Below are 13900 nucleotides of genomic sequence, written 5' to 3' on the forward strand. Positions count from 1 at the left end.
TGGGATTTGCATTGTGGAAAGCATGCAACATTATGGCACATTCATCTGCTCTGGGTTTAGCTAATGGATATACAGATACACATTCGTAGCCTACCCATCACATTTGGATTGCATGGCATTAGTGAGTAAACGGCGAACGCCCTGCACCTCCCTGTCCTTTCATATCGCTGGGAGATAGGGGGGACAAGCGGGGTGAGGCTCTCACCATGTTAACATAGGAAAAACATCTACATTTTGCAAGAAATCTCACATTAGGCATCGCATAATGGTCCTAATGTATGCTGACGACCCACATTACTCTCCCCAAAACCATTGTGACTGCATGAACAAGAGTTGAGAGTGGGAGGAAAAGGGTGAACGGGAGGTGCATGCTTTACCGTATTGCCCCTGGTCATAAACATGGGTAATGGAAAGAGGTTGCGTGGTCGGGGGATGGAGAAATGGAGATATATCGGCTGTCCTGGAGAATGAGGAGAACCTGTTGACTCAATACTCTTAAGGCTTCCACCAGCCTTCTTCCTCCCACTTCCACCATGTTTATTATTTATGGAGCATCTCTGTACGCTGTACCACATCTGCTTAAGTACATTCCTGAGAACACAGCTCTCTTTGTTTTTCAGCTTCTTGACATAACGGTTTTCAGAAGCTCTTCCAGTAAGCATTGACAGATTATTTTTTGTTATGAAAATGGCTGTTGTTAGGAAGAGAAACCCAAAATGTGGGCTGCGGACTCTTCAGAGCCACTAGCTACTTTCAAAGTGTAAGAATAAATCATTAAATAATTTAGTAATCATTCATATGTGTTGAAGAGAATGTAATGACACCTGATCCTGGAAATGCAGGGTACCCATTGTACTACATTGCCCATGCAGGACAGTAACGGCACAGTACAGTACACAAAATGTTACAACCCCTTCATGTTTTAGCAGAGCTGAGGAGATCTGTGCCTGTATTCCCAAAGCATCTCAGAGTAGAGTGCTGATATAGGATCAGTGTAGCCTTTAGATCCCAATAAATAAGGTTACATGGACCTAAACCTAGATCAGCACTCCTACTCTGAGACATGCACTAACCAGTGTCTGCTGCAACAGGGCACGGACCTCAGGGGTTAATAATTGGAGTTAGGGTTCTAATTGGAGATGTGCACACTAATTGAAGTTACTGTTCAGATGTCAAGTTAGGATTCAGGATTTCTAACAAACTAAAGGTTCAAGTAAAACATGCAGATTTAAAACTGCAAATACACTCAAAGGATATCCTTGAATACAACCTCAGACCTTTATTCAAATAACCATATTCAAACATACTGTATATACAGTTGAAGTCGAAAGTTTACATACAGCCAAATACATTTAAACTCAGTTTTTTTTTTTACAGTTCCTGACATGTACTCCTAATAAACATTCCCTGTCCTAGGTCAGTTAGGATCACCACTTTATTTTAAGAATGTGAAATGTCAGAATAATAGAGAGATTTATTTCAGCTTTTATTTCTTTCATCACATTCCCAGTGGTTCAGAAGTTTACATACACTCAATTAGTATTTGGTTGCATTGCCTTTACATTGTTTAACTTGGGTCAAACGTTTCAGGTAGCCTTCCACAAGCTTCCCACAATAAGTTGGGGGAATTTTGGCCCATTCCTCCTGACAGAGCTGAGTCAGGAGTCAGGTTTGTAGGCCTCCTTGCTCGCATATGCTTTTTCAGTTCTGCCCGCACATTTTCTATAGGATTGAGGTCAGGGCTTTGTGATGGCCACTCCATTAATGTCCTTAAGCCATTTTGCCACAACTTTGGAAGTATGCTTGGGGTCATTGTCCATTTGGAAGACCCATTTGTGACCAAGCTTTAACTTCCTGACTGATGTCTTGAGATGTTGCTTCAATATAGCCACATAATTTCCATCCTCATGATGCCATCTATTTTGTGAAGTGCACCCTGCAGCAAAGCACCCCCACAACATGATGCTGCCACCCCTGTGCTTCATGGTTGGGATGGTGTTCTTTGGCTTGCCAGTCTCCCCCTTTTTCCTCCAAACATAAGAATGGTCATTATGACCAAACAGTTCTATTTTTGTTTCATCAGACCAGAGGACATTTCTCCAAAAAGTACGATCTTTGTCCCCATGTGTAGTTGCAAACCGCAGTCTGGCTTTTTTATGGCGGTTTTGGAGCAGTGGCTTCCTACTTGCTGAGCTGCCTTTCAGGTTATGTTGATATAGGACTCGTTTTACTGTGGATATAGATACTTTGTACCTGTTTCCTCCAGCATTTTCACAAGGTCCTTTGCTGTTGTTCTGCGATTGATTTGCACTTTTCGCACCAAAGTACGTTCATCTCTAGGAGACAGAACGCATCTCATTCCTGAGCGGTTTGATGGTTGCATGGTCCCATGGTGTTTATACTTTCGTACTATTGTTTGTACAGATGAACTTGGTACCTTCAGGCGTTTGGAAATTTCTCCCAAGGATGAACCAGACTATTTTTTCTGAGGTCTTGGCTGATTTCTTTTGATTTTCCCATGATGTCAAGCAAAGAGGGACTGAGTTTGAAGGTAGGCCTTGAAATACATCCACATGTACACTTTCAATTGACCCAAAGGATGTCAATTAGTCTATCAGAACCTTCTAAAGCCATGACATCATTTTCTGGAATTTTCCAAGCTGTTTAAAGGCACAGTCAACTTAGTGTATGTAAACTTCTGACCCACTGGAATTGTGATACAGTGAATTATAAGTGAAATAATCTGTCTGTAAACAATGGTTAAAAAAATTACTTGTGTCATGCACAAAGTAGATGTGCTAACCGACTTGCCAAAACTATAGTTTGTTAACAAGAAATTTGTGGAGTGGTTGAAAAATGAGTTTTAATGACTCCAACCTAGGTGTATGTAAATTTCTGACTAACAGCATGCGCTGAATATTTAATGCTTAAAGACAGATTCAGGGCATGTATTGACCTCTTTCTCATGAAAATTAACCCCCCCCCCCCCCCCCCCCCCAACCCCAACAAATAGTAGTGAGTCAATACTAGAGACTGATTAAGCCATCAATCTACCATATAATGACCATAGCCCGGGGAAGACGACAGGCCACTGGGAATGTGTAAAAGGAACAAAATGGAGAAACATACCTTGAGTCAATACCAATGCAAACTGGTGTTCAGATACGAATGGTATGATGAATCATTTAACCGGACTATTACAATTAATTCATAAATTATATTACAGGTTACACATACTTTGTAATTAGACCCTTTGATCTAAACTGACCAAAGTCAATGTATTACATTGAAAACACAAAACATGCACAATGGGCACGACAAGTGATATCATAATTACTTGTTGCTGTAAATCATTGTATGACCTGGTAGTTTTCCCCACTAATTAAATATATTGCACTTAATAAAGAATATATCTCAGCAGTTGCGACTCGTCATTGGGGTTACCTGTTTTGCATGTTATTTTGACATTAATACGGGTCACATATCAGTTTGCAAACAATGTAAAAATCGAATGTAAATCATTGAGTTAATAAAGCCTCCATACAAACATGGTCTCTTTTTTGCTTTCTTGATTAAGGCAGCTCCAAAATGCAGGTGTTTCAGCCTTGTTCAGTGCTTTCTGTGGTGATGGGGCAGCTAGCGGAACATATTGAGCGTAGGGATTGGTAATTTTCTCTAGTTGCGCTGTGACCCTGATTGGCTCAGTGTTCGGTCAGTCATGGGAACACTATGTCACTGCCAAATATAAGGGTAGAGCTCAAGCCCCTTGGGTGCTGCCATAGTGTTACATTAGTAGTGCCCATCCAAGAAGGCTGAAGGTCATTGGCCACAGATAAAATGACGTAAAATCATGTTATATCTACAGTAGCTTTGATTGGTCAACATCATACTTTCAGAATCTTAGCAAGCAGTCATCATCATGAATCAAGTCGACAATCTACTGGCAAATCCTTTTTAAAACCTGTTATGGATGATGCGAATTTTCGCAGCTTTTTGTTAAAAATCGCGCAACATTTCAAAGTCCTGCTAATCATGCCAGGAATATAGTATATGCATATGATAAGTATGTGTGGATAGAAAACACTCTGAAGTTTCTAAAACTGGTTAAATCGGGTCTGTGGCTATAACAGAACGTGTTTAGGAGTAAAAATCCCTGGTAAAACTGTTTACCAAAAACAAACAAACAAATATTCGTCCGCCATTCAATGAATTGTTTAAGACGAGAGAAAATATATGCGAACCCCCTGTAAACGCCTCCAGCTTCCACACGATGTCACCATTGCTATCAATATCAGAATCATTTATCCCTGGTTACAACACGAATAGACCCCTCCCTTCTTCTGACGCACCACAGTATGTTGTGAAACTGAAAAAATGGACGATGTTTTCCAGACTTGCTGCTATCGAATACAGATCGCCCCGTGATCAATTTGATACATCATTAACGTTTATTAATACCTAAAGTTGGTTTAGAAACGTCGTTTGAAGTGATTTGTAAAAGTTTATAGGCGACTTTTGTAATTTTAAAAAGTGACGTTGCGTCTTGTAAATGGACTTTTTGCAGCATCAGACTGGCCTTCAGCAAATTACATTTTGGGTATACAATGACGGATTTAATCGGGAAAAATACCCAATTGTGATGTTTATGGGACATATAGGAGTGCCAACAAAGAAGCTCGTCCAAGGTAATGAATGTTTTATATTTTATTTCTGCGTTTTGGGTAGCGCCGGCTACCGCAAAATCTGTTGTTTACGTGTCGTGCTGGTATTTTGGGGGGTGCATGCTATCAGATAATAGCTTCTCATGCTTTCGCCGAAAAGCATTTTACAAATCTGACTCGGTGGCTAGATTCACAACGAGTGTAGCTTTAATTCAGTACCTTGCATGTGTGTTTTAATGAAAGTTTGCGATTTAACGAGTACTAAGTAAAGTACTATAGGTGGCGCTCTGAAATTTCCGCTGAGCTATCCCTGTGCAGGGACCACCTCCATAAGAATTAATCCTTGTCATATAAAGAGAAATAATGAAGAGAAATTACAGATAAAACATATCGGTGCTCATCGGCCATTGGAGATAAACATTACACAACAAGTTGGAAATCGCAAATTCAACAATGAGTGATTTGGAAGTAATCAGTGGCTAACTGCAAACATTGCAAAGCAATCACTAGCCTGCTATTCAGTGGAGTGGAGTGGGTCTGAATTCTCAGTTGAAAGTTCTATTTTCCAAGCTTAAAATTCTAACTATTCAACATTGGCCATGCTGTCAATCCAGTATTATTTCTGCCGTGCTCAAAACAACAGTTAACTCAGAACAGGGAAATCTGACTTCAGTGATTTCAAGACAACTGGGAACTTGGAAAAAACTAGTTCCGACTGGGAAAATACCTTTTGAACCGTCATCCAACTTGGAAATTGTACATTTGGAACTAGGGCCTCTTTCTAGAGCTACGACCTGAAGATCACTGACGTCATCATGATTCGACCTTGTTATTTTCCCAGAGTTTCCAGTTGTCTTGAAAGCACCATAAATCCAGAGATTGACAGACTTTGATGACAAAGTTTGCCCACGAAGGACCGCCACACCACCTTCCTGTTCAAGTGAGCATAGCACAACAAGGTGAGTCCAAAAATGTCTTGCATGTTGCTGCATAAATTATGTAATATGCTAGGGAGATATGTATACTGCAGCTAAGAAAATAATACTAAGTGTATGTTGTGTAGTTAACTGTTAGTAGCCAACGTGCCTCAACCTAATAATTTGGTATATTTTCCCTTCTTAATTACGCCTACTGTTCTAACTTGGTGGTACACATGTAGTCTATAACTTGTTTTAGAGAAATGTAATCATCGAATATTACATGAGCTTTCAATGTCTGCTTATATGACCCCTTTATTTATCCTATGGTTCTGACTTGGTGTACAGGGAGGACACTGTAAGAACGGCCCATGTTCTGAATTCTGTCGCTGTACATTTCAAAAGTGCTGAACAAGTAGTTATATTGACTACGTCCGTCCTAGCTCGCTCATTAATGTCTTAATCGAAATTACGGATCGCCTCTTATCTGCTTGTCGTCCCCTTCTGCCACATTTTGTACATCTCAATAGTCAGTAAAAACCACATTTGTTTAAGCAAGTCAGCCATATCAGCTGTTTTATTTAAAGGCTGTAAATGAGGCTGAATGAACTGTTTTGCTGCCAGACAAGGCTCCACTGATAGCCATGTGTAGCGGTGGTAAGGTGTTGGGACTGCTGTTGGGACTCTGCTGTTGAGACAGCTTTGTGTAGGTGTTGTGTAGTGGCTTTGCTGGCATGCATCCCCCCAATTTGGGGGGGGGGGGGGGGGGGGTTTGCCCCACCAAGATGTACATGCTAAAATTGCCACTGTATCCAAACTAGGCTAATTGCTATGAATGCTGAAGTGTTTAAAATAAATCGCCCTAATGATTGAAATATACACAACTGTGTGGCACCTGCAAGATTGATGAATGAAATATCAGGGTTGAGGTCAATTCCATTTCAAATCCAGTCAACTCAGAAAGTAAACCAAATTCCAATTCCACATTTTTTTCATTAAAACTCATTGAAGGGAATTGTAACGTCAGTGTACTTCCTGAATTGAACCCAACCCTGTGAAATATACGCACATTTTGTGCAGCACCGGCACGGTTAAGGAAGGAGACCCACTATGATCTAATCATGATCAGATGTGGAGGATCACTTCCAAAGGTGGATGAGGACACATGGATCCATGATATAGCCAAGTGTCAAAATAACAGAAAATACGATAGCAACATTAATGCATTAACAGAGGTATGAACTATTTTAAACCTGTTGAGATGTTGGACATCATGGTATGTAAAAGCTGTTAATCTAAGAATTGTTAATGAGTTAGCCTACCAAACATAAGACACGACTTCGAATACATTTGACTCATTAGTCTCTTACATTATCTCTGCAGTTCAGTGCTGGAGTAATTGCTCTGCAGTTATTTTCCACAGATAGCGTTGCCAACATCACGGTTACAGTCTCCTGTAATTGGCATGATACTCCAGGTGAACAGAATGTCTATTTTGTGTTTTAACACCTGCATCCAATTAAAATATTAAAAGTCAACATTGAAGGACTGTAATTATGGCCTCCTTTATAATGGTCTGCATTTACACAGGCAGCCCAATTCTGATCTTTTGCACAATTATAGGCAACACATCTGATTGGTCAAAAGTACAATTAGTGGCAAAAAGATCAGAATTGGACTTCCTGTGTAAGTGCAGCCTGACAGTATTTGATTAATTATCAGCTCACACATTTCAGAACATTTTAATAGTGTTACTTTTAACTACTATATTGGATGGTAAATGTATTCCCTCATTTATGTAAGAATATTACATAAAATATGAATGTCAGCAGATCATTCAACTGACTATGGATTGTCGAGGGGTAGAGCCAACAGAACGAGGGGTAGACACAACAGAACTTATCCCCTTCAGGTGGGTCATCTCCCTGCATTCCCTGGAAGCCTGCGGAGGGCATGGCTTTCAACAGCATGGAGAACATCCTTTGGTCCAGTTTCTCCACCGAGGACACCTGAAGAACCTGAGACAGGAGGCATGACTACACAAAATTCTCAAGTTTTGCTGCTAATTCCCTCCTGATGATTCTGGGAATATTCCCACCTAAATTCCAGAGAAACCTGTACATTTTGGGAAAGTTTCCGGAATTTTGTAACCCTAGTAGACGGTCACATCCAAGGCATTGCAACTATGTTAAATGAAGTGCTACAGAAGTGAATTATTAATAAATGATGTACGGCATAATTTCATTACCTGTCTGTAGGGAGAGAAGTGCTATGTAAACTAACAGAGGCAAAGTGGGTGATACTAACAAGCAACACAGTCTGTCTTAATGACACCCTAATATGTTTCATTCATTCATTCATTTATTGCTTGTCTAAAAATAAAACCCCATTTTGGCAGATTGAACAGGACTGATTCAAAGGGTTGAAACTTCTGCAAAATAGGTCTAATCAACCTAAGTGTTCAGGTGCATAATCAATTAGAGTTGCAGTCAGCTGGCTTTCAAAGAGAGGAAGTAAACATCTAAATCTGCAGGAATATGCAGATTCATTCCATTACTTAATCAAATGGGTTTAAATTAAATGTATGCTCATCATTTATATTCCTCTCTGAAGAGAACCCAAATCCTCCAGACTCTTGTATTTTATGCATGGTCTCTATGCACACTCACAGGGCCCTACACAGTCATGCACACTGACACTCAATTCCAGTGGTGACCCGTCATGAGAACTTGTTCTCAACTAGCCTACCTGGTTAAATAAAGGTGAAATAAAAATTAATTAATTCATTTTAAAAATTCAGGGCACGTGGAGCCCCACCTGTTTTGAGCCTCACCGGTTTTGCAAAAAATGGCCTGTTTTGCATGTTATTTTGGCATTAATTCATGTCACATATCAGTTTGCCAACAATGTAAAACAAATCCTACTTGAGTTAATAAAGCCTCATATAAACATGGTCTCTTTCTTGAGTAAGGCAGCTCCAAAATGTAGGTGTTTCAGCCTAGATCAGAGCTTTCTGTGGTGGAGGAGCAGCTAGCAAAAATACAGAGCGTAGGTATTGGTAATCTTCTCTAGTTGCACTGTGATAGGCTCAGTGTTCTGTCACTCATGGGGACACTACGTCACCCGCAAAATCTACAGGGCGAGCTAGGCAGTTCAAGCCCCCTTGGTTGCTGCCATAGATTTACATTAGAAGTACCCATCCAAGAAGGCTCAATGCCATTGGCCACAGATAAGATGTCAAATCATGTTATACTGTATCTACCATAGCTTTGATTGTACTGATCATGTCAATACTTATAAAATCTTAGCTAGCAAGCTAGACAAGCAGTCGTTGTCATGAATCATGTTGACAATCTACTGGCAAATCCTTTTCAATCCTTGTCATATGAAGAGAAACTATAGATAAAACGATCGGTGCCCATCGGCCATAAACATTACACAAATTCAACAATGAGTGGTTAGGAAGGAATCAATGGCTAACTGCAAGTGTCGCAAAGCAATTAATATTTTGCTTTACCTGCCTACTATTCAGGGGAGAGGGTGTGGGGTCCAAGTGTGTATCTACAAATCGGAATCGGAAACCATGAAATTAGGGAGAAAAAGGGGTAAATAAAAAAATGAAAATAATTTTTAAAAAAAAGAATGATGGAAGTCACTGTGTTGTTGGGGACCTTCAATCGCAGAAATGTTTTGGTACCCTTCCCCAGATCTGTGCCTCAACGCAATCCTGTCTCAGAGCTCTACGGACAATTTCTTCAACCTCATGGTTTGTTTTTTTCTCTGACATGCACTGTCAACTGTGGGACCTTATATAGACTGTTGTGTGCCCAAATCATGTCCAATCAATTGAATTTACCAAAGGTGGACTCCAATCAAAGTGTAAAAACATGAAGGATGATCTATGGAAACAGGGTGCACCTCAGCTCAATTTTGAATCTCATAGCAAAGGGTCTGAATACTTATGTAAATAATGTATTTCAGTTTAGTTTTTTTATGAAATTGCAAACAGTTCTAAAAACCTGTTTTCACCTCGTCATTGTGAGGTACTGTGTGTAGATTGATGAGGATCATTTTGTATTTAATCCTTTTTTCGAATAAGGCTGTAATGGGCCTCCCAAGTGGTGCAGCGGTTTAAGGCACTGAGTCGCAGTGCTTGAGGTGTGACTACAGACCCGGGTTCGACTCCTTGTGGCAGGCCGGGCGCCTGCAGGCTGACTTCGACTGTCAGTGGAATGGTGTTTCCTCTGACACATTGGTGCAGCTGGTTTCCGGGTTAAGTGGGTGTTAAAAAGCACGGTTTGGCGGTGTAAGGACAGACGCTGGGAGATGAGAAGCAAGTACAAGGAGCAAACATTTAATAAATAACGGACTTGAAACAAAACACGGACAGCATCTGGACAGGGGACACATTAATAACGACATTAATGCAGACATAGAGAAGAAACTGAGGAAGTGACAGATATAAGGGAGGCAATCAATAAGTTAATAGAGTACAGGTGAGTCCCATGAAGCGCTGATGCACGTAACAATGACGACTGGTGTGCGTACGGATGGGCTGTCTGGTGCCCACGAGCGCCAGAGAGGGGGAGCGGAGGCAGGCATGACAGGTAGGTCATGTTTCGGAAGACGTATCACATAATTTGCAAATAAATTCATTAAAAATCCTACAATGTGATTTTCTGGATTTACAGACCTCTATCATCTTTTTAAGTGGGAGAACTTGCACAATTGGTGGCAGACTAAATACTTTTTTGCCCCACTGTACATTTATACTGACTCTACACACTCGCACATACAATCTTCAATCTACTCTGTTTATCATATATCCTGATGCCTAGTCACCTTAACCCTATACATATATACCTCTATCACTCCAGTGTCCCTGCACATTGTAAATATGGAACTGGAACTGACCCTGTATATAGTATTCTCACGTACTTTATCGTACTCTTCTTATTTTTATTTCTTGAGTGTTTTTGTTTACCTTGTATTATTTTTTTGTATTAAATTGCTATTGATTGGGTTAAGTTTGCAAAAAAGACATGTCACTGTACTTGTGCGTATGAAATTAAAACTCGAAACTCCAGTGAAGTATTGGTTTAGTCATGAAACAACAAATGACCAGGAGTAATTTTGTTTAGACAGGCAGCCCAATTGAATTTTTTTTCCACTAATTGGTCTTTTGACCAATCACATCAGATATTTTCCAGAGCTGATTGGTCAAAAGACCAATGAGTGAAGTCAGAAAAAAATCAGAATTGGGCTGCTTGTCTAAATGCAGCCATAGTGTACAATTGTGTACATTTACATTTGAGTAATTTGTACTCCTTTAGTCCTTTGTACTCCTCCCCACACATTTAAAAGCATTGTATTGGTATAAGCATGCACTTCAAAACAAAGTTTGATCAATGGAACACAGGTCTTGACAAGTCAAATACCCACTCTGCAAATGGCCTTCATTGTAGACCAATCAACTGAATGATCCTACAGCTTCCTTCTGAGGGCTTCTAGGTTTCCTGAGCTGCTATGGCCTGGGCATACCTGGCACATGACGTCCACAGGGTCTGGTCAGGAGGCGAGAGATCTCCTCCATGGTGCTGTAGAACTGCAGATGGGCCTTCCGCGTCTCCACAATATAGTGTAACACCCACACTTCCTGCTGGGAAGTGTGCAACAGAAATACAAATAATATCAACATGTCTCATAAGCATTGGGTATCATAAACAAACTATTTGAGTATAATACAACTACAGTGCACAGCGTGCATTTGTAGAAGAAACCTTTTTTTGTGGGGAAACATGCACTTGGTCTCTTCCCTGGTTGTTACAGTAGCTATCTGTAGTCAAACAAACAATTATATTGTGGGGGGATAGAGTGGAGTGTAGGTTTCACAGTCAGAGGGGGAAAGTTTGTTTTGGGGATAAAAGCCACAAATACCAGTGAAATGGAAAAAGTGTTTTCGCAAAAAGTTTACTACATGTTTGTATCAATATTCAATCAAAGAGTCTGTGGGGAAACGAAGTGAACTAAACACCATGGGTGAGTAAAATGGGAGCTTGACAGCGCTTCTTTTAATGTCTAATTTCCCTAATCTCATGACATGACCCAGTATGTAAAATCATGGGTAGACTTCCTAGGTAGTACACTATAATGGGAATAGGGTGTGATTTTAGAAACCATGGTGTTTTTTTATGTGCTCTGTGTCAAATTCATTAAACGTTGCTCTAGAATAAGCAGCGACGCCATTGAATTTTAACTCACCTGCTGTGTTCACACAGAGGATGTGTTCATTCCAGTGGACAGGTTTCACCCTCATCCTCCTTTTACTTCCTCTGAACTCAACCTCCGCATCTTTACTGGCCACAGTGTCTTTTAAAAGAATGAACACCGCGCCTGGAGTCTACAGGAGGGAAAGAACAGAAAACAAATGAACAATAAAAAAGTACATTGGGTGACATTCTGACAAACAGTGCTATTAAATGTAAAAACTATTGTTTGCATAAAATATAAACTCAACTTCAGGACCTTGTCTTTCAAAGATAATTCATAAAAATCTAAGTAACTTCACAGACCTTCATTGTAAAGAGTTTAAGCACTGTTTCCCATGCTTGTTCAATGAACCATAAACAATTAATGAACATGCACCTGTGGAACGGTCGTTAAGACACTAACAGCTCACAGACGGTATGCAATTAAGGTCAGAGTTATGAAAACTTAGGACACTAAGAGGCCTTCCTACTGACTCTGAAAAACACCAAAAGAAAGATGCCCAGGGTCCCTGCTCATCTGCGTGAACGTGCCTTAGGAGGTAGAGGGTCCGTCATGGTCTGGGGCGGTGTCACAGAATCATCGGACTGAGCATGATGTCATTGCAGGCAATCTCAACGCTGTGTGTTACAGGGAAGACATCTTCCTCCCTCATGTGGTACCCTTCCTGCAGGCTCATTCTGACATGACCCTCCAGCATGACAAAGCCACCAGCCATACTGCTCGTTCTGTGCATGATTTCCTGCAAGACAGAAATGTCAGTGTTCTGCCATGGCCAGCGAAGAGCCCGTATCTTAATAGCATTGAGCACGTCTGGGACCTGTTGGATCGGAGGGTGAGGGCTAGGGCCATTCAACCCAGAAATGTCCGGGAACTTGCAGGTTTCTTGGTGGAAGAGTGGGGTGACATCTCACAGCAAGAACTGGGAAATATGGTGCAGTCCATGATCACTGCAGTACTTAATGCAGCTGGTGGCCACACCAGATACGGACTGTTACTTTTGATTTTGACTTCCCCTTTGTTCAGGGACACATTATTCCACTTCTGTTAGTCACATGTCTGTGGAACTTGTTCAGTTTATGTCTCAGTTGTTGAATCTTGTTATGTTCATGCAAATATTTACACATGTTAAGTTCGCTGAAAATAAACGCAGATGACAGTGAGAGGATGTTTATTTTTTTGTTGAGTTTATATTGTTACAGTATGTTCTAACTGGGTATGCCATGCCACTGAATGTTTTGATGTGGCCTCCTGACGTGTGTTGATGCCTCACCCCACAGGGAACTCTGGAGGGGACCACCCGCATGTTGTTGGGTTTGATACTCGAGGTTCCAGTCGACTGCCTGCTCTCCAACTTTAAGTTTAGCTCCGGGTCCGGTCAACTTCCCAGGCGTATCACTGATGTTACCTGCTGCAGCCTGGTGCCCTGTGGAAGAGTCAAGCCCAAATTAAATATTTTGTGTTTCCTACCACTGTATTAACAATGTTGGTGCCAGAGTGCCTGGTTATTGCTTTGGGCCTTTGTGCCTCACCTGGAAAATAATCTTGACTCAAGTGTTTCACTTTTGTTTGGCAATTGGTGAGATTCAAATATCCCAATAGTAACATCTACATTTCTGCTGTCAAAATCTCAGTGTCTGAGTAATTTTTTAACAGTAGTTTACAAAGATTATCCAGTACTGCTACCGAACTGGCGGTGTGGGTCACAGCAGGAGGAGCCTTTGTAGTGTACATTCGGATTAGAATAAGGAGAGATAATGGCCACTGATGACAAAAGAGGAAAGGGAGGCAAGGCCACCCTACACACACTAGCAGAGAGACATACCTTTTGGACCTCCCATCCATTTTCCATAATTAATAAAGTGATTATTATTTTAAAAATTTACTGATAAAAATCTTGTGTTTCTATGTCAAACAGTTTTGTTATATTTCAGTCTTCTGTGACACGTAATATTGGGATGTAAACTCAACATCGAATACATTTCAACTCTATATCTGACATGGTCCCTTTAAAGCCCATGACCATGCTTGTGAGATGTATACTTTTGTTTCTCA

Source organism: Oncorhynchus mykiss, chromosome 21 (genome assembly GCF_013265735.2).
Source record: "Oncorhynchus mykiss isolate Arlee chromosome 21, USDA_OmykA_1.1, whole genome shotgun sequence".
In the NCBI taxonomy this organism is placed as follows: domain Eukaryota; kingdom Metazoa; phylum Chordata; class Actinopteri; order Salmoniformes; family Salmonidae; genus Oncorhynchus; species Oncorhynchus mykiss.